Here is a 26,101-nt window from a genome sequence, read left to right as displayed (position 1 = left end):
TGAATAAATAATCCCATTAAAATGTGATTGAGAGTTTTTCCAGCTCAGAGCACATGTAAACTCTTCCCTCTCACTCCCGCTCGCTCTCTCTCGCTTTCTCACTCTCTCTCTCTCCCTCTCTATGCTGTAAGGTATGAACAGGAAATATGTACAGACGGACAATTTGCAGTTACACATACACATTCACATAGGCCACCATTAGGTCACAATAATTCTCACTAGGTTTAACTTTGCACTTATGCTTTTGGAGCCAACTTCCTGGAGTTGTGTGCATGTGTGTGTGTATGTGTGTGTCAAATGAAACGAGCCATTTTTTAAATCCAATGAGATGTGAGGTCTTTGTGACTTCCAGGTGGCAGGCTGAGGTGCAACGCTGAAATTTGAAATGGAGCTGAGAAGCTTTGTTACTTTTCACCCGCAACGCTTTATCTCTATTAGTTTCTGCCAGTGTGTGTTTCCTCATTATCTGTGGAAGGGGAAAAAAAACTGACACCAGAGCGAAAGGGTGAGAGTGAAGGATAAAAACAGTTTGGAGGAAAATGTTCAGTTTTTGAGCAACTTAGAGGAACCAAACCAAATGTAAGTCAGGAGTTGTTTTCTCACGAGGATTCTAAAGTGACAGGTCTCACTCTACAGAAAACTAATTATTATCAAAGTTCAGCAGGAAACCCTTTACAGTTTGGGATATTTTTAACTGAATACATCAGGCAAAACGCTTTTAATATTGTGTGTCCTCACATTTGTGCACCACCTTGGCATGCCATGCTTTTTTAGTGCAGTTCAGTCTGTTTACCCTTTTGATTATCTCTATTGATTTTGTGTCGGTGTTGACTTTGTTGCTGTGCTGGTTAGTGGAATGTGGAACTGTGTACCACTGACCTTGTCTTACTGCTTTTTGGTCTTTTTTTTTTTTTTTTTAAAGAGATCCAATGCAAGAACAAAATGCCATCTGACAGGTAAGAGGTGACTTTTTGGTTTGTGGAGGATGACGTAAAACATTATAGTACAGAAGATGTTTTTTTAGGAGTATATAGTAATGCCATTCAACAATTTTCTATGCAAAGCTTTTGGCCGAATATGAGCAGATAACATACACGAAGCACCACAGACTTCATCCTGCTCCTCTTGTCGACTCTCAGTCACATCATCAATAACTACAAGGGAAGCAGTTCCATTGGCACCCATGCAATTGCACTACTCCCATGATCATGTGTGTAGTATTTAAGTTCTAATTATTTATTTGTTTGTGGATCTGTCAACATATGTCTTCCCAGTCTATAAGCAAATACAAGGTTAAGTAGCTGCCAAGTTAACATTATGTTACCTTGTGTTGGGGCCACTTCTCAGGCTGGAATTCAGAAGTGGATGTTTTGTGTTTAAATCATAGTTGAAGTGGTTGCTGTGTTATGCCAATTCGACTTTGCAGTAGATGCAGTAAATAGGACGATAATGAGAAGCGTGCCATTTAGCAGTAGTCCATTATAATAAATACTACGTTCAATAAAATGTTTTTTTTTTCAACCAAGTCCCCTAACACAGAGATGATGCATACAAATATCATTTTTTGTTATGGTATTGTGTTATATTAGCTAATTTCAAGGTAGAGTGGCTAGACAAATTCTATGCACCTCAATTCTAAATGAGACCAAGATCAATTATTTTAAAACTTTTTTCCATCATTAATGTGACATGGAACCTGTAAAGCTCAAGTTACTACTACTACTACTACTACAAAAATCAAGAGCATGGGGGGAAAGAAATTGCGTTGCATAAGTGTGGACACCTTGAAAATAGCAATCAATGTTGGCACTAAACCTTGAGGCTTTGCTCGAAAGAAGAAATGAAAGGTAAAGCCAGTTAGACATACTGAAATGTTTTTGGGGTTTATCGAATGCACTTTAAATTGTGGCAGGTGTGTGCTGGGTCCCATTTAACCTGAGTTTACATTTCATAGGTTAATGCTAAACACAGCCACATCTCAGTTATAGGAGAGTGTGCACACTTTCAAAATCACATTTCTGTTATTTTTACTTCTTTTTTTATTTTTTACATGACAGTAGCAATTGAACTGGGGTGTGTAGACTTTGTATATCCACTGTATGTGCTCCTAGTCCATGAAAAGAAACAATTTTGCGCTTTTCTTCGTCAGAGGTTGAAAATTGGACTTCCTTGTTTTTAAAGAAATGCTGCAATAATGTTAATCAGTTATTAAAAACATAATTTACCACAATGCAGTGTATTATTATAACTCTGCAAACTACAAACAATAAGTATTGTTGAATTAACACCTCATTTATGTATCTGTTTTTTGCCTCTGCAATGATTTTGTGTGAATGTGTTGTTGACCATTGAAATCACAGTTGAGCGAACAGACAAACAAGGCTGCAAAGAATCAGTTGTGAGTTTTTGTGTAAGTTGCAAACTTGAAAACCGCGTTTAAAAAGGCTGCTTCCAATTGAATTAAATGGACCTTGCATCTTTTTTAATGCTGGCTTTTGCTCCAGGCAAAGCACTCAACGGCTGCTACACGAGAGTTGTTTTGCAAAGGCTTTTTTTTTTTTTTTTTTTGCACGGACTTGGGTGCATTTTCCACTGATGCAACAGCTTTAAGTCAAAATTTCTTCCATCTGGGCTCGTGATTGTTTATAAATATTTTTCATTAGTGACGGTATAGAAGCCGAAAGGGAAGATCATTTAAATTTTTACATTTACATTTTAGTTTAGCCTCTTATCCCCCACATCGTTACCACTAACTGCTTAATCGCATCACACCATAGAGGTGTTGAACCAATGTCATTCTGGGTACTATATGAACACTTGACCTTATGTCAACACACAAATATAATAATTGTGTGTGTGTGCATGTGGTAGAGAGAGTCAGAGTGTGTATGAAGACTCATAAATAATTAAAACCTTCTTTTGTGGTGCAATGCATCTCTTTATGACTCTTATTTGGCAGGTACTGTGAGGTATTTCCTCTCCATAATTTCTCTCATGACAGCCTCAGACAAATACATGTTATAACCTTATTTATAAAGCGCTTTTGCCTCCTGCAGTACTTTACCTCAGGCATAAACATTTCATTTTAGACGTCGCTTTCATAACTATTGGTCTTCTACAGTTTTATTCCTCACCTGCAAAGGAAAAGCAAAGGGACAACTAGACTTTTTGATTGTAATCAGAATCCATTTTTCATACGAGAAAATCATGGACATATAATCAATCCCCTCCAGGTTCAAAACCTTCATAAAAAAACGTTATTAGTTGTCCAGGGAGTAATTAAGTAGCATTTTACCATTATTTATGGTCATAGAGGTGTAACGATATTTAACCGCTTGTGATATCAGGGAATTAAAGGTAATGCAATTACAAAAATGGTTAAAACTGGCATTATATCTTGACTGTAGTACATAAATCAAATAATCTGTGTAAAATATTCTGCCCTCTCTCGCCCCATCTTGTACCTCTAATTTAAATTTCAAAAAAGGACAACCTAACAGAGACAGAAGGCATTTCCGGAGAGGTGTCGATAATTTGTCATCCACTCGCGGGCACACCAAATTTTGTTTATGTTTACAATTGTGGGTGTAATTAACAAGACAGATTTTTTTTTCCTTTTTTTTTCTTTATGCAACACACAGACATGTGTCTAATCTTGTGGCCTGTAAGGGCAAGATAAAACATTTCAGAAAAATGTCCCCACCAACAAAAACCTGTCAAATGTGAGCAAATACAGTATATACTGTCTATTCTACCTGCAACAGAACCCGAACAGAACATGTGAGTCCTATAGTCATACCTTCCACGCATTGACTCCTTCATTCCTCCATCCTCTTTAGACCTTTGTGTTTTGTTGTCAAGGCAAACGATTTGAATCAGAATCACTCAACGGGAAATAACTCCACACAATAGTCCATTTGAGGATTGCAGCTAAAAGCACCATAATCTCATGGGATTTAATATAAATTTTAGGGCCATTTTGTTTATTGTGTACTACAGTTTTATCTCTACATTGCTAACCCGAGGAGATGCTGCCTTGTTCTTTGACGGTTGAAAGAAAAGTAGAGCTTGTACAGATTAGGATGAAGAATCCAATCTTTTGTCCTCTGCTTTTACAACAGACAACACAACTAATCGGAGCAGACATTATCGTGACATGATGAACACTTATGAGTATGCCTCCGGTTAAGAGGTAATAATAATAATAACAATAATGAAAAAGCTCAGACAGCAGCATTTTCTCTGTAGTTCTTTACAATTTGCCCGAAAAGAGAAGAAAAGGCAACCAGTAGGTTTATTCTCAATGAAATTAGCATGTAAAAAGCTTCTACACAATACGCTAAATGAACTGTGCTTGCAGAATGGTGCTTTACTGCTCTGATTGCTGCACAGGACTGTACATTCAAATACTGTATATTCAGACACTGATTGCAGATTTTGTCAAAGGTTTCAACTTGCACGTATTCACACAGGTCAGGTACACTTAAAAAGCCGCTGCTTAAAAACCGCAAACCTGCTGAACCACACTTCCAGCGAGTATTTAATATAAGTATGGCATCAAATGCAAAAAGCAAATATGGATACAAGGGGAGTGAAATGCAGAGTAACTTACAATACACCATAGCTTTAACTTCTGCTTTAATTTTCATGTTTATGAATCTCCCCGCGCTTGCGTGGGTTTTCTCCAGGCACTCCAGTTTCCTCCCGCATCCCAATAATATGCATTAATTGAAGACTCCAAATTGCCTGAAGGCGTGAATGTGTTCGTGAATGGTTGTTTGTTTCTATGTGCCCTCTGATTTGGACCCCGCTTCCTGCTTGAAAAAAGCTGACATTGGCTCTAGCACTCTCGCGACCCTTGTGATGATATGCGGCTCGGAAAATGGATGGTTGGGTGGATGAATCACTTGAACTAGTGTAGTTTTTACCTGACTCAACACTTGGTATAATCTATAATACACCCATTGATAAATGGGTAAACATAAATATATCAAACATAAATAAACAAACTAATCATTTACATTAATTGGGAAACCATTTGTTTTCAAATCCATGCCAATATTATAATTTTAATGAATTGATCTTTACCCTGCGATAAACTAGCGACTCCAACACTTGCCCGAAGTCAGCTGGGCTAGGCTGCAGTTAACAGCGAGACTAATGACAAAACACAATCCTGTAAACCTCCCTTTAACGATGAGACAAAAAAAACAATGACTTGAAATTGATTAATCGCTAAGCCAGCAGTGAACTCTGACAAGTCAATAAGATGACATCCGATGGATGTTGACATGCCACTGAAGAGCAAACGAACCAACTCTAAGAATGCTCTGCACACAGTGATGAGCCAGGAAGTGACGCAGGTCACTTTTGGCTCCTAAAAACCAAGACTCTACTTTCAATCAATCTTTTGCTTTAAAGAGAAGCGACTGCTGTCATGATCCTGCCGGTCCAGCCCTGGCTGTGCGGGTGGCCCACGCGGTCGCGCTGCTTGGCAGGCGCACACCTGCGCCCATGCTGGCTGATTGGCCCCCGTGTATATAGGACCATGGGGACGACTGCTCCGGCGCCAGATCGTGCACTTCATGCCCCGTTCCAGCACTCCCGTATCTCTGATCGTATTCCCGTGTGTACCGACCGCTGCCTGTCCTCTGACCAACCACCTAAGCCTGACTCCTTTGATACTCCTGCCTGCTTTGATCGATCTCCCGTGTACCGACTCCTCCCTGCCCGCTGACATGCTCTCTACGCCCGATGTCCTGACTACCGCTGCTGCACCTGACTGCCTGCCCGATCCCCGACCGTGGAACAATAAACGTTTTTCCTGAATTACCTCTGCGTCACCCGTGTACTCCTGCATTTGGGTCCTACCTCCGTCTCGATGGGTCGTGACAAGTGCACATGGAATTTTTTTGTGTCAATAGGTAATTGATTCTGTGCCTCAGATGCCAGACCCAGAATTCTGTCATAATTTCCAACAGTGAAATAAACAAATTTATTCAGCATTAACTATATAGTTTTCATCCAGATCATTAAAAATCAAAATATCTACTGTGTATTTAGAAATATTATTTATCAATATTTCTCTTCATTATTTTTCTTTTCAAGAAAAGTAATGTGATAACAGCCATTAGCGGGACGGCACCCTGGTGTCATATATTGACCAGCCGGTACAAATCGAGACAGAAGTTTCACAATTGATTCAGTAAGTTGCAGTTGTAATATTAGTCCCCCCCCCCCCCTGAGGATAAAGAATATATGGCCTTGAGAATTGTAGTTTCTGTTTGTGTTCAGATATTGGTTTTTTGAAAGGTTATAACACTACGCCACGACGCTATTTGTTAACTATAACATCTATGGCATTTTGCATCATTTGTTAGCATCAAGGTAATCGCTATTAAGTTGTTTTAAGTACACCCTGTATTATTGTCTATGTTCTGGTTAGTCTGACAGTAAACTTCCACTTGGAATTTCATCTTAAAGCCCTTTTTTTTTAAGAAGAATTGTTTACTGTCTCCCAACTAGTACTTGTTGAACTGAATTTATTGCCACCATAACGCGCTTGTTATCTCCAATTTGTGCTTGCTTGTCAAAGAAGTCAGATGGATAACGACTTGTATCTCAACCCGTAATTCAGATCAGTCGTATCTCAAGGCATCACTGTTAGCGGTACGGAAGATGTCAAGGTATATTACCATACTTAACAAAACAGTGTTAATGTCCTTAAAAATTCTCATTTTCGAGGTGAGGGGATTCTTCTTAACAGCTACAACATATAAGATATGAATTATCACGTCCATGTAATAGTTTAGTCCAGTCCTTTATCCGCACTGGCTAGGCAGTGAATTTGGTCTTCACCTCTGCCCTGACGTCACAGCAAAACATGGAGTGCCTGCTAATTTTGATGATGAAAAAGGAGCATTCCCCAAAATATCTGGTACGTACTAATCGCTCTTTAATTGATTATTATTGGAAATGACTGCCAGCTTAATTTTCTTTAGGGGAAAAAATACATAAAATAGACGTGTTAGTGAAATATTGACCATTAAGGCCCCAGACCTCCTTTAAAAAAAACAAAAACATCCAATTAGGAATCAATAGGGGCCCATTCCAATAAACTGAATTGGAAAAAGTTTCAAGAAACTCCCTTCTTGAAATGTAATGCACAATAATAATGTGGGGAGTGAGCTTCAGCAGTATTTGCTGCAGCCCACTATTGACTTGGATGGAGTCTAATTCTTACACTGAATCTTTAATAAAAGGAAACGTTAACAGCTTGCCAAAGCTTGAGCAGTGATATGCTCAGAAACTGTCCAGTCCTGCTTTCATACTGATTAATTATTTACATTTGCTGTGAAATATTAATGTTGAATGTCGTGGCTTTAGGCGTGCACACAAAGCTGACAGTCTTTAAAAGGATGGAGCACAACCTGTGAAAAGGTAATTCCCACACGCTACTGTCTCGGAGTGCCTCGAGGTTTAGGAGGTGATATTTTATTTTGGAAAATAATGAGAAGCAGACATCACAGAGGTGGATTTATTAGAAAAGAAGGTCATATAGCCTCAGGACAGCAGACACGCTGTTCAAATTGTGGGAAACACAGACGGCCATCCCCTTTTTCGCGTTTGTGTGAGGCGCCCATGTCGCTTACTTGTGCCCTCAAAGTCAGTGTGAGAACAAATCACCACCAACAAGTGCCTTCTTTTGAAAAGTAACCACCTTAGTTTTACGTGCTCTGGTCAAAGACTGACTCTTCTTCAGAACACAATCTTTTAGCGACATGTGCATTCAATTAATTATTTAGCAATTGTAGCAAAGCTTAAGCAGTATTTTGGGTTCCGTGTTATTTTTTCATTATTTTTTTTGCCCAACAAAATTCTGCTTGCCCTTACAATAATGCAGTCTTCCACAAATGTACCCTACATTACCAGTTCTACTGCAGAGTTGACTTCTGGACTCCTTGAATTAACTAATCCACAAAGATGTTTAAACTAGTCGCTAGTCACGTTTTTGGCTTGATGAGCAGGCGGAGACCTTGCAACAATGGATGAGGGTGATAATTAACGTTAGTCCTACTTAGCATTCTAAGTTAGTCTTTAGTCTATTTAGTTAGTCTTCTATTCATTGTTATTCCATTAGTCTTTTTGTTTCTGAATGCGTACCTTTGTTACAGTAAGTAAGAGAGAACCAGTAAAGGGGAAAAAACAGGCTTGAGTAGGAGTTTTAACAATTTCTCAGCCTACACTATCAAAGTGTAAGGAGAGGCGGGAACTATTCCACCATACATGAAGAGCTCTGGGATTAGTTGTAAACATTGTAAATTCCCGCCATGCAGACAGAACACCCTGCTGTGGTTTATGGTTTAGGCTACCTCGGCTGTTCCAGTGGCAAGAGTGAGAGGATTTTTACCCTGGCTAGAAATATGTACCATCACGAGACTGCAGGGAAGCTAACCCTACGTCCAATACCGTGTTTCTAACAGATGGCAGTTAGGATTTTTACGACAACTCCTGAATGCCTGGTCCATTCCAGGCCTTTTTTCTTTTCCTTTCTTTTTTATTTTTTATTAAATGGCATAATCCCTATGTAATTTCCAGTCCACACAGCTTTTGTTGAACAAAACAAAATTGCACACTATTATTCAACAAACACAAGCCTTTTGTGCCAATTGGCGAGCCTTATGTCAACAAAGACAACAAGCAGAAGTTCCCGCATGACAGCCATAGGACCGGTATAGATTATAGCCTGCAGGCTGCAGGATGTGTTTATGATTCGTGACTTTTTTCGGACCCTTGCTGTTGTGCCGTGTGCGGAGCAACCGGCAATTGTTAAGCAACAGACAAGCCTTAAGCGGGTTGTCTGCGACCCCACACCAGACATGAACCAAAATGTGCAAAGCTGACAGCTCTTCTCAGTGGAGGAAGGATACAGCAGCACGACTGCAGGTGGGCACAGTGGGAAAATGGTCAAATACGACACCTAGCAGACCATACATTTGTTATGCAAATGATTTGAGATACAGAATTGTAAAATAGTTAAGTCATTATGGATAGCAAGCATCGTTGATTCCTGTTGTTACAGTGAGAAAATGTCCCTGTGACCTGACTTTATGATTTCCACTTTAAGCCATTAAGAGATGCATATTATTTGATATGTGACTAAAGAGCAGTATTGCTCTGAAAGCCTAAAGAAAGCCGAAACACTCCAACAGCATGTGCTTGTGTGATTTATGTCATTTTCTTATCTTAATTCCCTCTGTGCATTAAGAATGGAACACTTGTTATTGTTATGAATATTATTATTATTATTAGCTTTAGCAGCATCAGAGGTGAAGGTTACTAACAGAGTAGTTACCGAGGGACTGGGTGACCCCTTGTTGGCAGTAAGGAGGGGGTGCCGGTCTTGGACCTTGAGAAGGAGGAGGAAGAAGACGTGGTGGTCTTATTGATGGAGAGCAATGCAAATGGAATGGGAAGCAGTAATAACCAGACCACAGAGATTCTGTGTGTAAGGCTACCATACTGGTTAGACAATTGTGTTATGCATACAGTTCATCCAGCAAAAATGATGCGACCCAAAATTATGGTCACTGCTCTTTGGTTAGTATTTGGCGCTCCTTTGCGAAGCAGGAGAAAGAAAAGAAATTCGTTCATCAGTTACGTGCAATGGGGGCCTCTGCATCTAAATTCCTTGGCTGAGTTTTGGGCCAAGTATGTCCCTGTTTCAAAGTATGTTCCAGGTAAATGAAGTGTATCAACTGTCAATTGCTGAATAACTATATGTATAATAACTGTACTAAAAAATGTGAATAATTAGTTGATGTTATCTTGACTTTCATGAATTGAGTGCAGACCTACTAAAAAAAAAAATGGTCATAGAACACCTATGTACACTCTGCGCTTAAAATGCCATATTTTTTTGTTAGCTGTCATTTGCTATCTTTTTTCTACCTCGCACCCTCCCTCTTGTGTTTTCCCTTTACAAACTCAAAGCAAACCTCTCCTTTGAGAAGGATGGAGCCGGACTCGTCGGCTAAAGAGCCCTTGACAAGATTAATTTGCGGAGGATGTGGCACTTTTGCACAGTGACTCATCTGCTCCTATAGCCATCAAAACATTTAACGTAAATAATTAGCAGGATGGCTGCCACCTCACATCTGCAATGGGCAGCCTACCCTGAGAGCCCCGTAAAAACAAAACGCTCAATATCTTTGATGATGCATAGATTTATCTGGAGGTTGGCAATGTTATATACGAGATTTTTACATAAATCAGAATGCACAGTCCCTAACTTTTGCTAACACAATAGTAAAGTCCTAATTACAGTCAATTTTTGTCTGAAAAACTCTTTTGAGACATAAATGTGACACATCAAATGAAAGACCAACCACGTATTGTGACTACATATTCCCATGCCAATGTGCAAACTTGTTCATTGCACAAATACGTGTCTTCACACAGCACAAAAAGGAACAGTCTGTTCCAACAGAAAATGCAGTTTTTCGTTGGATTATTTTAGATGTAAGATTTTGTGATTATGAACATTGACTTCAAGCTGAGTTCCAATGAAAATTTGAAAGACTGTACTTTCAGACTTTTCTGTGGTCTGTATTTTAGCACATGCTCTAAATTCACTGAAGGTGCTTCTTATTCTATCTGAGGTGTGTCAGAAAAGTTCCAGGACCAGTGGAATAAAAGATTTCAATCCAAAATGTTCTCCATTGAAGTTATCCCTTTTGAGTTTCCCGGCCTTCTCTGCCATGCCTTCATGAAGTGCTGAAAGGATTCTTCCAGGATATTCCGCAGCTCCATTGTCACATCCATTTTTATGTCATCCATGTCTTCAAAATATGTCCCCTTAATAACCTGTTTGCACTTGGGAAAGAGGAAAAAATAACAGAGGGCCATGTCAGAAGAGGAGGGAGATTGCTCCAGTGCAGCGATGGTCTTCTCGGCCAGAAACTGTCAGATGTTCAGCGCATTGCCAGCAGGCACGAGTCATCTCTCCCCTTTACTTGCGTACTGAATGAAACAAATGCTGCAGGAGCTCTTTGTAAATGTGTTGGTTGACATTTCTGTCACACATTTCTGGGGAAAACCCATAGTTTGGGTTTGAAACAAGTATTTTGTGACACCAGTGCTTGAACCTGCGACATATCCCATATTGCCTTTGCTCTAGTATTTACATAATACCCTAACACGTTGTCTGTTGCTTGAGGGAATTTCACATGTTAATTGCTCAATCGGATTCTACTTTAATGGTCGGTTTCCCTACGACTTTTTTTTTTATAGTTCGCCATTCACCTCACATATCTCCTCAACAGCCTAATTGTGCCGACTAATTCAACAGTACAATAGTGCAAAGGGTGTTTAATGGCCTAATCTGTTCGAACTAATACACACATCAGGAACAATCATTACGTCTGTTTAACGGCCAGGATCCGTTACTAAACGTTTATATACTTGAGTCCTTTTTTGAGATGTCCTCCTGTCAGAGCTGACATTTGCGTGACTGACACATACAGTTAATGCCTTTTTTTTTTTTAAATACTCTGTAATTTAGCGTTCACCAAGGTAACCTTTGTGCTTCTTTTTGTGGTTAATTGTGTTCCGAATGGCCCGTTATGTAAGCAGTGGTCCTCTTCTGCTGTTGGATCTGAATAAGAGGAGATCAAAAAGGAGATGGGGCGGGGGGCATAGAGGAAGAGCGTTTGCTGCCTTCTCCTCTTCTTCATTCTCACCACATTCCCTTCACCGCACGCCTTGCCCTGGATTCTCGCGGTCTCCATCCCTCGCTCGGACATTACATTTTAATCTCATGTTCCGTCCCGCTTTCTCCCTCATAACCTAAACTAACCCATCTCATCTGGCCTATCACTCTTTTTCTGTTTTTTAATCAGTCCATCACACATCCACACATCCATTCTTCTGTTCCTTTCTTTATTAATCCTGTGTCCCGTGCAGATCTGGTCGCGAGAATCTCATTTTAATCTGAAGTCACACTATGGCCCGTGTTGACTACTAATCCCCTGCTTTTACATATATAAGAGTGTGTTTACAGACTCATAGGAGATGTGTGTGTCGGTGAGAGAGAGGGAGGTTGCAGGTGTTGCAAGTGGAACATAAGAAGGTTATGTCCAATGGGAGACACACACACAAACACATGATTTGTGTCACACGGGCAGCAGCACAGAAGGGGGGGGGGGCGCACACATGCACATACACACACAAATCTAAAAGTATTAGGCCCATCGTAAACTAAAATCTTCCCAATTCATCTCCCCACAATTTAAAAAGGCAGATGCGTTCAAGTGGACGTTTCTTCAATGGAAGTCATGTCTAACATCACAGTCAAAGACTAATAAAAGCTTTAAAAAAAAAAAAAGAGCAGCCTGTCTTCAAGCTCCACCAAGCTGACATGCATTTTACCTTGGCCCCCCTTCACTTTGTGGCTCCCTGTCGGGTTCCCTTGCAAAAGTGTCCCCAACTTAGCGCACGTTCAATCGGCTCCTCTAAGTCCCTCTGAGCGGACTTCTCCCCTCCTCCGAGCGCAGCTCAGCCCCGCGATGCATCGCCGTGCACCGCTAAAGCGAGAGCGAAGGGACGCACTCACCTCGGAGGAAGTGTTTTCACAGCCGCGGTCCACTTGGCTGCCCCGCAAGTCCACAGCAGCGTCTCGCCATCGCGCGCGCCACAGTGAAGCCTCTTCCTCCACCTCCTCCTCCTCCTCTGATCGTCAAAGGGCGCAGTGTACCTCCCTCGAGCCTCTAGCGCAAAAGAGCGACGTGCATGCGCCTAAAATGTCTGATTTCTACACCCACTTCTGGAGCGGAACCCAAGTCCAAGGCTTTCAGGGATAACTTTGGTCACCTCCGGCGCACTTTGCTGCCTCTTCCTCCTCCTCACTCGTCTGGTGCTGAGCGTGTGAGCGCGCGTGCGTCCGCGTGCATGGACCGCGCGCGCCCGTCAATGCGTATGTGTGGTGTTGATAAACACGTATGTGCAAGCCGTGCTTGCTGCTCGTTTTCCAATGCGTTTATCTCTGCATGCAGGTATATGTTCAGTCTGCATGAGGGCGCATAGTTCATCGGTGTGCGCGCGCCTCCTGTTTCTACGCGCTAACGCGTACAGTAATCCCAGATTCGATATATATATATATATATTTTTTTACGAATTTTGTTTTGCTTTGTTTTGAACAATGTATTCAAAAGGTGTTTGAATATCTTTCAGCGTTTAAACTGCGTGTGTGTCGAAAGAGTATTTTAAGGCTTAGGCTAAAAACATTTTTTTTTTAATATGGTGCCTCAATATTAATGGAGCTGGGGCGAGTCGAGGTCGGGTACATTGGGTGGCCTGAGTCCCTAATTTTGAAAACCGGCCTTCTGAAATTACACCTTGAAAAAGTCCATTTTGTGGATGACCTAAAATAGGACTAGCTTCACCACAAATAGATAATAATAATAATAATAATATCTATCCATTTTCTTTGTCACTTATCCTCACAAGGGTCACGGGGAGTGCTGGAGCCTATCCCAAATGTCAACGGGCAGGAGGCGGGATACATCCTGAACTGGTTGCCAGCCAATTGCAGGGCACATAGAGACAAACAGTTGCACTCACAACCATACATAGGAGCTATTTAGAGAGTCCGATTAATGTTGCATGTTGGAAACCGGAGTACCCGGAGAAAACCCACACAGGCACGGGGAGAACACGCAAACTCCACACAGGCGGGTTAGGGTTAGGGTATCGAACCCGGGTCCTCAGACCTGTGAGGCCAACGCTTTTACCAGCTGATCCACCGTGCCGCTAATAATAATAATCATCATCATATTATTATTATTATTTCTGTTTATCCGGTACATTATGAACAACTGGTTAATTGTCAGAGAAGCACAGACCTATTGTTACAGTATGAATACTACATGAGTATTTCATCTCAGGAAAGGAATATAAAAAAAAAGTCTTCTCTATAGTGCTATGAAAGAAGAAAAAAAATGTTCATGAGGTCACCTTTTGAAATTTCATTTGAAGTAAGTACACAAAAATGAGGAGTTAGTTTTTATAGTCCACTGGAATCTTTTTTTTTTAATGTGCTCTGTCTAATTTTAATTAGTTTTGACTGGAAAAAAAATATTCTTGGTAAGACTTTGATTGCATTGCTTGTGAACGTTTTCTGCTCGATAATTTAAAAGAATAAAACCAAAATATAAATGAAAAAAAAAAACATGTATGAACACGTCCTATTTTACCATAAGTTACTTCACGGCTACATTTTATATTGTTTCAAAAACTCTTTGCTATTCCTTTAAGTAGCAATAGCTCCAAGTGCCTAATTGGATTATGAGCTAATTTCTACGCAGTACGCATCATTACAAGCCCCTGCCGAGTCAGTGCCGACACATAACATACAGCAATTCTGTCACTTCATAGATCGTGTGAAGCTTGTAAATCAAGCATTACCAGGTCATTAGCATTCACACAGCTGGAAATGTGTGTTGGGTTCTGCCCTATGCAGACAATATGCCAGTGTGATATAGCAGCCCAGCTAACCCGAGGTCGGTCGATATTCCTTCAAAAGGTAATACGTGGACATTAAAATTTAGTCAGAACTTGCTGATTCCTCGATCGATTTTCACAAGATTTACTTTTTTTTTGTTAATGCCAAAGTTTATGCTTTCACCGGAGAGCGAAAAAAAAGTCAAATTAACTTGAGGACGGATTTATGGGGTGAGGTAAGGCAAATTTTGGGTGGGCTTTGGGCTTGGTCTGGAATTAACTTCCGTATGGTTGCTGGTATCTGCAGTATGCGTGTGTACCTTGTGGATGCATGGCTCTCCGTGTGTACAGTATGTTCAGTGTGCAAGTACAGTATCTGCCTTCGTTAGTGTGCATGTTCTTGGTTGTGCGTGCCGTTCAACTTTTGGCTCTATGAGCTCTGTTATAGGTTCAGCAGGTCACCACGGTCCACGAGTTGACATGCAATCCGTTTAGAGCCTCATTTTACAGTTGGTTTCCTTTCCTATGAGACTGCAATGCATGTCACGCTGCCAAAAATAATATAATCCGACAATACTTAATAAAACCACTTATGCACACTCTGACATGGTGCTGCAATGGGGAAGTCATCTGTGGATACCTCCTTATTCATTCATCCATCCAGAATCGGAGCTTGATGATTTTAACTTCCACAGACACATGCCCAAGTGCACCTTTGGGGTCCCTCACAAAACCACACTTTGCCCTTTGGGTGCTGTATAGTGTACACAGCAATACCTCTCTTGCCCTGCCAGGGTGTGATAAACATTCACTCCCATGACAAGTTCAAAATAAATATATTTTAACGAGCACACCACGGAGGCCGAATGGGGCCCTCGGGGCTCGGCCCGGGTGTAGACTCATCACCGGCTCCCTCTGGTGCTTTGCCTGGCTCAGCAGGACTACCAAATAACGTGATTTTCACACGCAAAAAGATTTGCGGCAATGAGTGTGTGCGCGAGGAGGGGGATCTCAGCCCCTGTAAAATGCATTTGGTCTCAAACACATTCCAAAGCAACGTGCGACAACCACTAACCATTACGCCATGGTAGCCAATCAAAATGCAGAATAAATTCCAATGTCATTTCTTTGAAAAGCCGTAACAGCTGGTAAACCGCCTGCAAGGTTTCTCCAGAATATCTCATTTGAATAAATAGTTAACCAAATAAAATAAATTACACAAAAGGAATTAAATGTGTAAAATATAATTACTTTTCATGAAAATGGTAAAGTATTCCAAAACTTCAGTCTTTACTTAAAATACATTATGGATAAAGAGCATTAACACATGATGGTGCCTTGACTTAAGAGTTTTATTTATTCCGTGACCACTCTTTTGACTCAAGACACTTATATCTCAAATCACAGGGTTCGTACACTTTTTAGCATTAGTTTTCCACGACTTTTCCAAAAACCTTTCACTTAATTTCCTACACCAAAAAAAGATAATACAATCATTTTGTTCGGGAATTTAACACTTCAGAATTTATGGTGAGCAGAAAGTAAGGCAGGGCTTTAGTTGAATTTCAACTATTTTGGTTTGAAGTCTGATTCATTAAGGAGGTGCTGTCAAAAAACTCTGAATGGTTTAAATCTCAATCCAATCCAAACTAAAATCAACTTTTGACATGGTCAGTTATTTGACTCTATTGTACGAAAGTACATATTTTCTACACTGCATGACAAAGCAGGAGAAGAGATGTTTCTTCCCACCATTAATGTCTTTGTTTTCTACAAATCACACATATTAAAAGCAGTTATTTTTTAATTGTCGTCTGAACTTCTCTGTAAATTTTATTCCATACTTTACTTTAAATAAATGCAACAGATCCAACTTTTTGTGTACTTAACTTAGTTTAATTTCTCACCGGCTTTTTTCTTGATTTATTTTTACTCAGTTTTAACATTGAACCTCTGAACTTCGATTTAAATGTTATGAATTCTGCTTCCACCTGGGGAAGGTTGTACTTTCACGAGAGAGCATTGTTGTAACGCTGATAAAAATACATTTGCTCAAGAGCGTCTGATGCTGCAGGTATTTTAAACATGTTCCTGAGCTCTCACTGATGGGCTGGTTTGTAGACATCAGACAAAACAGAACAACTTTGAAAGGCAGTCCAGATGAGCAGCGTTTACAGTATCAACGGAAAAGCTGGAGGAAAATGATCATATCTGCTTATCCTGTATGTGCTTGAATGTTCTGGACAGAAAGAGTCTCTTGCACTCATGCTCGCCTGGTATCAAAAAAAAAAAAAAGATTAGCCACTTATTTCCATTTGAGTTCACCTGCTGTTTTAGTTCCCGTTTAAATTGTTGGCATTGTACATATTGTATTGTTTTAGTCACCTGTTAAGATTAGGGTCGGGTCTAGATTTAATCCTATTGGTGGTGTTCCACTTGTGGGCAGGTTTAAAATGTTTGTTACATAGCATGTAACTGTCTTATAATGAAGTTGTCAATGGTTTAACTCGGTTTTGATAAGGAGTTCTCCTTAATGGACTGAACTGCCGTGAGGTAGTACTTTACATTTTTATTTCCTGCCACAGCCCGAAGAATCAAGCATTAAACAGTGCTGCTAATTGTCATTTGAAATCAGGTTGTTCTTTCATTTTCTTGTGCACTCCCCCTAATGAAAAATATGGCAGTCATATTCCTACAGGAACTATTAGTGCGGCGACTGTACAGTATTGCTGTAATTTATGGTCTAGTTATCCCTCACGGTATCCAGTTAATGGCCCTGCAATGGCAATTATTTTCTTAAATAAAACTAGGTTAAATCATGTTTGTGCCACAACTTCCCAAATTCTACATAAAGCACGCTGTGAAGGGTGGGAAGTCGTATTTCAAAATGATTTAGTGTGAAGGGGTAAGTCATTGTAGTTTTGACGCTGTTATACTCATTGTTTCTGCAACTATGCATAAGATATACTTTAAAAGTCCCAAGCCATCATTTTTGAAAAATAGTCTTTGATGCCCTTTGATTTGTGTTTGCAAGATCATTTGGGGTTGAAAATATCCAGGATGCTTTTTTTTTAAGCTATTCTAGTTGGTCTTTCTGGGACTTCAAAGACCTGGATTTGTCATGAATATTTGATATGGACATAAGCTTTTCTCCGATTGGATCACTGTATCTCAAATTTAAACATGGAAGGCAGCATTGCTCCCTTTGGTCCTCGGCAACATCTTGGACCTTGGTCCTATTCAGCAGCAGGTCAGCGTCTAACAACGTTGTGCTGTGAGTGAACAAAGCAAGCAAGATACCCAGGTCCTCTTTTTGTTTTATCCGTGATCATGTTTGATGACAGTGACTGCTGGCAAATGCAGTTGCATATTGTTGTAAACCCTAAAACATGTATTCCTTTATATACTGTACTTGCATGGTTACGGGAGGACATCCAGGTTGAGCATTTGGTCAAAACGCAAAATTGCATGACTACATCATCCTCTTTGAAATAGTCCCCAACACAACACAATTCTTGCTCCTAATTGCTTGGTAATTTCTTCCAAGATGTATTCCTTAACTCCTCTTAGTTTGCCAGGTGATGCAAAGCTTTGCACAATACGTAGTCACATTATCACGTAACAATTTTTCAGTTGGATTTTTACTCTGAGTATAAGCAAAGTCTTTGACTGACTTTTTACTTTTACTTGAGCATATACAGTGAAGGAAATAAGTATTTGAACACTTAGAAATCATGGAGGGGTTTGAAATTTTCATCGTAGGTGCATGTCCACTGTGAAAGAGATAATCTAAAAAGACAAATCCAGAAATCACAATGTATGATTTTTTAAGCAATTTGTGTCATACAGCCGCAAATAAGTATTTGAACACCTGTCTGTAGGATAGAACTCTGACCCTCAAAGACCTGTTAGTCCGCCTTTAAAAGTCCACCTCCACGGCATGTATTATCCTGAATAAGATGTACCTGTGTGAGGTCGTTAGCTGCATAAAGACACCCGTCCACCCCATACAATCAGTAAGACTCAAACTTGTAACATGGCCAAGACCAAAGAGCTGTCCAAAGACACCAGAGACAAAATTGTCAACCCCGCACGGCTGGAAAGGGCTACGGAGAAATTGCCAAGCAGCTTGGTGAAACAAGGTCCACTGTTGGAGTAATCATTAGAAAATGGAAGAAGGTAAACATGATGGTCAATCTCAATCAGAGTGAAGGCCCATGCAAGATATCACCTCGTGGGGTCTCAATGATCCTTAGAAAGCTGAGGATCAACGCAGGACTACACGACAGGACTTGGTCAATGACCTGAAAAGATCTGGGACTACCGTTTCCAAGGTTTCCAATGTGACTGTTGGTAATAGACATTAAGACGTCATGGTTTGAAATCATGCATGGCAGGGAAGGTTCCCCTGCAGAAACCAGCACATGTCAAGGCCCGTCTTAAGTTTGGCAGTGACCATTTGGATGATACAGAGGAGTTATGGGAGAACATTTTGTGGTCAGATGATGTCAAAATGGACCTTTTTGTCATAATTCCACTCACCGTGTTTGGAGGAAAATGAATGATGAGTTCCATCACAAGAACACCATCCCTACTGTGCAGCATGGGGGTGGTAGCATCATGCTTTGGGGGTCTTTTTCTGCACATGAGAAAGAACAACTGCACTCTATTAAGGAGAGGATGACCACGACCATGTATTGTGAGATTTTGGGGAACAACCTCTTTCCCTCAATCAGAGCATTGAAGATGAGACGTGGCTGGGTCTTTCAACATGACAATGACCCGAAGCACACACCCAGGAAAAACAAGGAGTGGCTCCGTAAGAAGCATATCAAGGTTCTGGCATGGCCTACCCAGTCTCCAGACCTAAACCCAATAGAAAATCTTTCGAGGGAGCTGAAACTCTGTGTTTCTCAGCGACAGCCCAGAAACCTGTCTGATCGAGACAAGATCTGTGTGGAGGCCAAAATCCCTCCTGCAGTGTGTGCAAACCTGGTGAACAACTACAAGAAATGTTTGACTTCTGTAATTGCAAACAAAAGAGACTGTACCAAATATTAACTCTGGTTTTCTCAGGTGTTCAAATACTTATTTGCAATTGTATCACACAAATAAATTGTTAAAAAAATCATACATTGTGATTTCTGGATTTTTCTTTTTAGATTATCTCTCTCACAGTTACAAATATCAAATATCGATGTGCCTCTTGTTCCATTTTCCCCAGTCATGAACAAGACCAATATACTTGAACTCCTCCACTTTAGGAAGGATCTCCACTCCGTCGTAGAGAGGGCACTTCACCATTTTCCAACTGACTACCATCATCTTAGATTTGGAGGTGGTGATTTTCATCCTAACCGCTTCACACTTGGCTGCAAACTCCTTCAGAGAGAGTTGGGGATCACAACATGATGAAGATTGTTTTCTGATCAACAGAACCTTATCATCTGCAAAAAGCAGAGGTGGAAAACTGAGGCCACCAAACCCAACACCTATCTCTGACTTGGCTGCACCTAGGAATTCTGTCTATAAAAGTTATGAACAGAGTCAGTGGCAAAGGGCAGCCTTGGCGAGTCCAACCCTCACCAGAAAGGTTCCAAATTACTGCCGACAATGCGGTCAAACTTTAACACTGGTCGTCCAGGGATCGGGCAATCGTATAAGGGGGTTCAGTACCGAAGTCTCCTCACAGGATTCCTTCAGGAACATAGTTGAATGCCTTCTCCAAGTCCACAACACACATGTAGACTGGTTGGGCGAATTTGTATGCACCCTGGAGGAGCCTGCCGAGGGTGAAGAGCTGGTCTGACGTTTTGCTTTTCCGATAAAAACCACACTGACCTGACTCTGAGATCTGACTTCCTGACTGACCTTCCTTTCCAGCACCCCTGAATAGGCCCTAAGGAGAGTGAGCTCAGCGTAGCTGGAACATACCCTCTGGTCCCCCTTCTTAAAATAGGATACTACAACCCCAGTCTGGCAATCCAGAGGTACTGTCCAGGATATCCAGGCGATGTTGCAGAGGCACTTCAACCAGGACACCCCCCACAACAGCCTTTAGGAACTCTTGGTGAATCTCATCCACCCCTGGGGGCTTGCCCTAAGAGATCCCAGACTCTGCTTCCTCATCAGAAGGTGTCTTGGTAGAGTTTGGGAGGTCTTCAAAGTATGTTCCCCACCAACTCACAACATTGTGAGTCGAGGTCACCAGTTCCCCATCTCCACTATACACAGTGTTGATGGTGTACTACTTTCCCCTTCTGAGATGCCGGATGTAGACCAGAATTTCTTCAAAGGCATCCGGAAGTAGTTCATATCCTCACTGAACTCCTCACAGGCCAAATTATTCTATTTTTATTTTTATTTGCCTCAGTGACCACCAAAGCTCCATTCCACTCGGCCCGCTTCCCTCAGAAAAATGCCTGATAGGAGCCTCAGATTGAAGGCATCCCACCAAAACGCTGCCACCATGACAGACACCAAGAACCTTATGAGCACAGCTCTACTCAGCCACTTCAGGAATGGAGGCGGGGAACTTGTCCACCTGGACTCAATGCCCCCTGCCACCCCTGAACATTACCAATAATGAAACTCCTTCTGACAGAGGATTCTGCCATACGTTCCCAACATACCCTACCGATACATTTTACCCTGCCAGGTCAAACGGGCATCTCCCCCCACCATTCAAGCTAAGGCACCACCAGATGGTGATCCGTTGACAGCGCCGCCCCTCTCTTCACCTGAGTGTCCAAAACATATGCCAGCAGGTCCGACAATACAGTTGATCACCGAACTGCACTCTCGGGTGTCTTGGTGCCAAGTGCACATATGGACACTCTTATGCTTGAAAATGGTGTTTGTGATTGAAAATCCGTGATTATCACAGAAGTTCAATAAAAGAACCCTATTGGGGTTCTGATCCGGGGAGCCGTTCCTCCCAATCATACCCCTCCCGGTCTCACTATCTTTGCCCTTGAAAGCATTGAATTCCTCCAACAGAATGATAGAGTCCCCAGTGGCTGCGCTTTCCAGGACCGACCTTCAAACACTCCCAAAAGTGTGAGTATCCTGAATTGCTGTTTGGTGCATAGCCACAAACAAGAGTTAGGACCTGTCCCTCCACCAGCCAGGGATTGGACTACCAAGATCAACCTGTATGTTTATTAAGCCCCACAACATCCCTGCCTTCAGCCACCTCCCAGCCCACACTGCCTCTGACCCTTATGGCCCCTCCCACAGATGGTGAGCCCATGGGAAGGGGGGCACGGTACCCTTTCGGGCTGTGCCCATCCAGACTCCATGGTTGGAGACCCAGATACTAGGCGCTCACCTTCGAGCCTCACCTCCAAGACTGGCTCCAGATGTGGGGACCCTGATGACTGCCTTCTGGGCAAAGGAAAATGTGATCCCATCAATTTTCTCATCATTGGGGCTTTTTGACAGTCATAGTTTGTCTGGTCCTTCACCTAGGACCTGTTTGCCATGGATGACCCTGCCAGTGGCATAATGCCCCAGACAATGTAGCTCCAAGGATGACTCAAACACACAAATGCCTCCACCACGATAAGGTGATGGCTCAAATAAGGGAGGATGTTCCTCATACTGTCAAATACTTTTTACACATGCCTTCATCCATTGACTTTTTTCCACTTCATTCAATGTAGAAGTTTAACCAGGTTTGCTGGAATTAATTAATCTGAAATCAAAGTGTACGAGCTTGTCACTAGCTTTATTCCTTTCTTCCCTTAAGGACAGTTTGGCACAATTCATTGACATGACAATGTCAATGATGGCTGTGTTGGAAATATGTCAAAGAAATGTACGGGTGGTTTGGGCATGGAGTCACGGGCTGAGCAGAAGTAGGAGTAAGAATACACAAACAAGTTGCATTGGGGCTTTGGGAATAAGAGGGAAGCAGAGGGAGAAAATAAGGTGGAGGGCTGCAGAAGAGAAAAGATTGCTTTAATGAAGCTTTGTGTTAGAGATCGGAGCCTTTAAAAAAAACATTATTATTCTGAATTTAATCTCCTGTTCAAACACGCCCACACACACACACAGACCTACACCTAGGTGTCAGAACAGCCTTTGTGAGCCAAGCAGAGGATGAGTGCTTTGTCCTCTTATATCCTCTTTGTCAAATCAATGTCTTCCTCCTGCCTCCTACCAATGTTTAAGGTACTTAGCTTGTGTCCTTCACTGGTGCATCAATCTCTCAAGCCCTCCAGCCTTCATACCCTCATTCCTCTTCCTCTGCACCCCCCCCAACATCACCCACACACACACACGCACACCCTCAGTGATATTACTTACCTCCCAAGAAAGAAATACACTCCATCTTGTTGTTTTATGTTCCAGGCAAATTTAGTCTTGCGTCTTCCACGCTCCACTCTCAACTCACTTTCTCTTCATCTCCCTCTCCCGTTTGCTTGCTCACCCCCACTCTGTCCCCTGATACTTCTCCTCCCCTACTCCCTCCCTCTCTCCCTCCATATGTACTTGTATAACTTATCACCCCGATACGATAATTGGTGTGTTTTGGCAGCGGATGTTGGCAGGCTGTTTTTATCCGCTGTACTATAAGCTATCCCAATTTGTCATGTAATATTCCTCAAGAAGCAAGTATTTAAGTGTAGTAGTTGTCTGCCTTTTTTTTCATTTGGTTGCACAGGCCAGCATGTACACAATGCTACTTGTGTATTTAATCAGATGCTCTAACCTTTCTTCACTCCAAGAGTACCTCAGTCTAATTAACTACATTTCAGTAACAAACCTTTGGGCTATAGCATCACCATGGTTACCGACTGACACTGTGTGCATTTGAATGTACTTTATGTGTATGTCCTAGAACAGTGTCTTTGTTTTCGCCCACTGGACTCCCAAGCAGATTGTACCTCACAGACTTTTATGTCTGAACAAGCACCCATAGACAGAACATAACAATCTCACAAAAAAAAGATGAGTTTAGTATTGGGAGAGGAAAAAATGATGGTATCTGTAAAGCGGTGTGACATAACATTGAATACGGTGGATATTTAATAAATAAAGCAAAGCTAACGTATAAAGTAATCCCTCATTTTTCGTCAGTTAATGGGGACCACAACCGCCCCACAAAATGTGAAAAACCGTGAAGTAGGAATTTTCATGTATCTGTATCTGCGTAACAGAATGATGAAGATATGTAAACATTATTTATAATTTACACATTTGAGACTAAGATTACAACAATACATGTATTTACTAAAATGTGTAATTACAAAACCTTTGTTAATCTTTCCTGCAACAGTCATCTGACCGTGGTCGGGAAACGCAAAGGAGACACCTGGGTGGCGGGAACAATAATGGTTCGAAGCACCAGTTTGCTGCTCAGAAGGCTTCATTAGATCCTTTAAGCACACAGATTCAATGTGTCCTCGCTTAAACACTACTCCTCCCCGGTCTCTATCATTAAACTTGTAAACTGTAAACAATAGCAACTGCTTGCGCTGTTTCTGTCCCTTCAGACTCTCACTGGTCCACACGCCTGTGCAGTCCCGTCTCTCTCTCTCTCCTCTCTCTCTCTCGCTCTCTCTCTCTCTCTCTCCTCTCTCTCTCTCTCTCTCTCTCTCTCTCTCTCTCTCTCGGTCTCACACGCACACATGCACGCACACACACCCACGCACACACACATACATTCATCAACGTTGCCTTCTGAAAGAGGCAAAGAGGCTTGCTTATGTTGATGGAGGAGAAGAACATAGAGGCTTTACTTTCACTCATCTGCAGCACAGATAATGATTGGAAAAACAGTCCTTGAAGAAGTATCCATAGGGGTCCTCTTCCAAAAACGGCCTGTTTCGTTCATGTAAAAAACTTGCTCAGGGAGGTTCCTCCCTCACTGATGAGTTTAGCAAAGTCTTCCTCCTTGTAACGTTTCTGAGGCTGTAACTTTTTTTAAATTCTTCGAACCAGCCTTTGCTGGCCAAAAAGCCTCATCCTCAAGGGGGGGAATGACAATGCAGGGTCCAATAAGGAAAAAAGTGCCCTGTCCGGAGCCCCGGAGGACATCCCATTAGGTACCTCAGTGCGCGTGCCATTTGCAGCACAAAGTGGTTGATTCCTCACGCTGGATCCCAAAAATGACAAAAGTACTCCCAAATATGAGCCCATTCCTCCTGCCTTAAATGATTATATATATATATATATTTCTTGGGCTCTGCGGAGGACATTTTCACTCGTGCACAACGCTGAGATGGTATTATAACTACAGAATGAAAAAATGTTATCGCATAAAAAAAAAAAGTTAGCACAAACAACACTAAGATGTAGTTCACATACGAGACGGTCAACAGCGTGCATGAAACAACACATAAAACAAGGAAATGGGTTGGAGAAGGGAAGTTACTGGGTTAGGCTTCGATGATGCCCAACCAATCAGCTCATGGGATAAAGCCACTCATGCTCTCATTGGTCGATGTCATACTGGAAACAAATCATGCTCCTTGTATCAATGTTTCCTTCTGAAATATGTTGATCTGGCTGTATTTTTTTACGTTTTTTTAAATTAATAAAATCCCACAAAGCACTGAAGCTGCAAAAAGTGAAGCGTGAAGTAGCAAAGGAATCTCTTTAGTGCAACTCAATGTGCTTTACAAATACAGTGTATAAACATTTAAAACAAAAGTACAATTAAAACACCGTTCAGTGCAAGAAATGTTTAAAAGATGGAAATACTCTAAAAAGCACAAGAAAAAAATATGTTTTTAACCTGGATTTAAAATCATTCACACTTGGGGCTGGCATCACTTCTGTTGGTAACTTATTCCATTTGTGTGCAGCATAATTGCTAAAGGCTGCTTCACTATGTTTGTGTAGGACTCTATGCACCACGACAGTATTTGACCCGAGTCTGTTGATCTCATAGCTCCACTGGGTTTGTATTCCGTAAGTATTTCTTTCATGTATTTAGGACCTAAACCATTTTGTGATTTACAGACCAGTAGCAGAACTTTAAAATCTATTCTAAAGTTGACTAGAAGCCAGTGTAAAGACTTTAAAATATGAGTTCTCTGGTCTGACCTCTATGTTTTGGTCAGAAACTGAGCTGCAACATTCTGAATGACCTGGAGCTGTTTAATGCTCTTTTTGGGGAGTCCAGTCAGAAGACTATTATAAAAGTCAAGTCCCCTTAGCCTCATCCTCAGACTTAGATGTGAGCAGTGAAAATTAACCACAAATTGTCATTACCCTCAGTTATTTCATGATTTAGTAGATGTTGATCGTTAATTCGTCATATTGGTAAAGTATAGATAAGTTTGAATATTTTAATTTTTTACCTCCTTAGTAAATGAAATCACCATTTTAAAAACCCATTTTAAATTCACTTGGGTAATATATTTTTCATGATCTATAACTTTAAAGAGGAGAAACTATGCATAAATATAAAAATTTGAGAAGGTGGCCAATACTTTTTCACAGCATGGTTTCTGTCATAGAACAGCAACTTTAATCCACAAGCAAGGAGAGAATTTAAGAATAAACTATTGTTAGGGATGCACTTCCATAAGTGCTTCTAACCACAAAATACTGCTGGCAGACATTGTAATGATGGAAAATCACAGTCTGT

General features: G+C 41.3%; 2 protein-coding genes across 7 annotated transcripts in view; one reads left to right on the top strand and one right to left on the bottom strand.

Annotated features, from left to right (window-relative positions):
- flrt1b (fibronectin leucine rich transmembrane protein 1b) overlaps positions 1 to 12,787 on the bottom strand; it is a 40,222-nt gene extending 27,435 nt beyond the window's left edge. For all 4 annotated transcript variants that reach the window (XM_061836120.1, XM_061836119.1, XM_061836121.1 and 1 more), the window contains exon 1: positions 12,614 to 12,787. The gene's annotated coding sequence lies outside the window, so the exon portion shown is untranslated. The remainder of the gene's footprint in view (positions 1 to 12,613) is intronic.
- macrod1 (mono-ADP ribosylhydrolase 1) overlaps positions 1 to 26,101 on the top strand; it is a 199,239-nt gene that overhangs the window by 94,216 nt on the left and 78,922 nt on the right. The window lies entirely within an intron of this gene.

This window comes from Syngnathoides biaculeatus, chromosome 11 (genome assembly GCF_019802595.1).
Source record: "Syngnathoides biaculeatus isolate LvHL_M chromosome 11, ASM1980259v1, whole genome shotgun sequence".
Taxonomy (NCBI): Eukaryota; Metazoa; Chordata; class Actinopteri; order Syngnathiformes; family Syngnathidae; genus Syngnathoides; species Syngnathoides biaculeatus.
The sequence above is the reverse complement of the archived record's forward strand: the minus strand, read 5'-3'. Positions and strand labels throughout refer to the sequence as shown.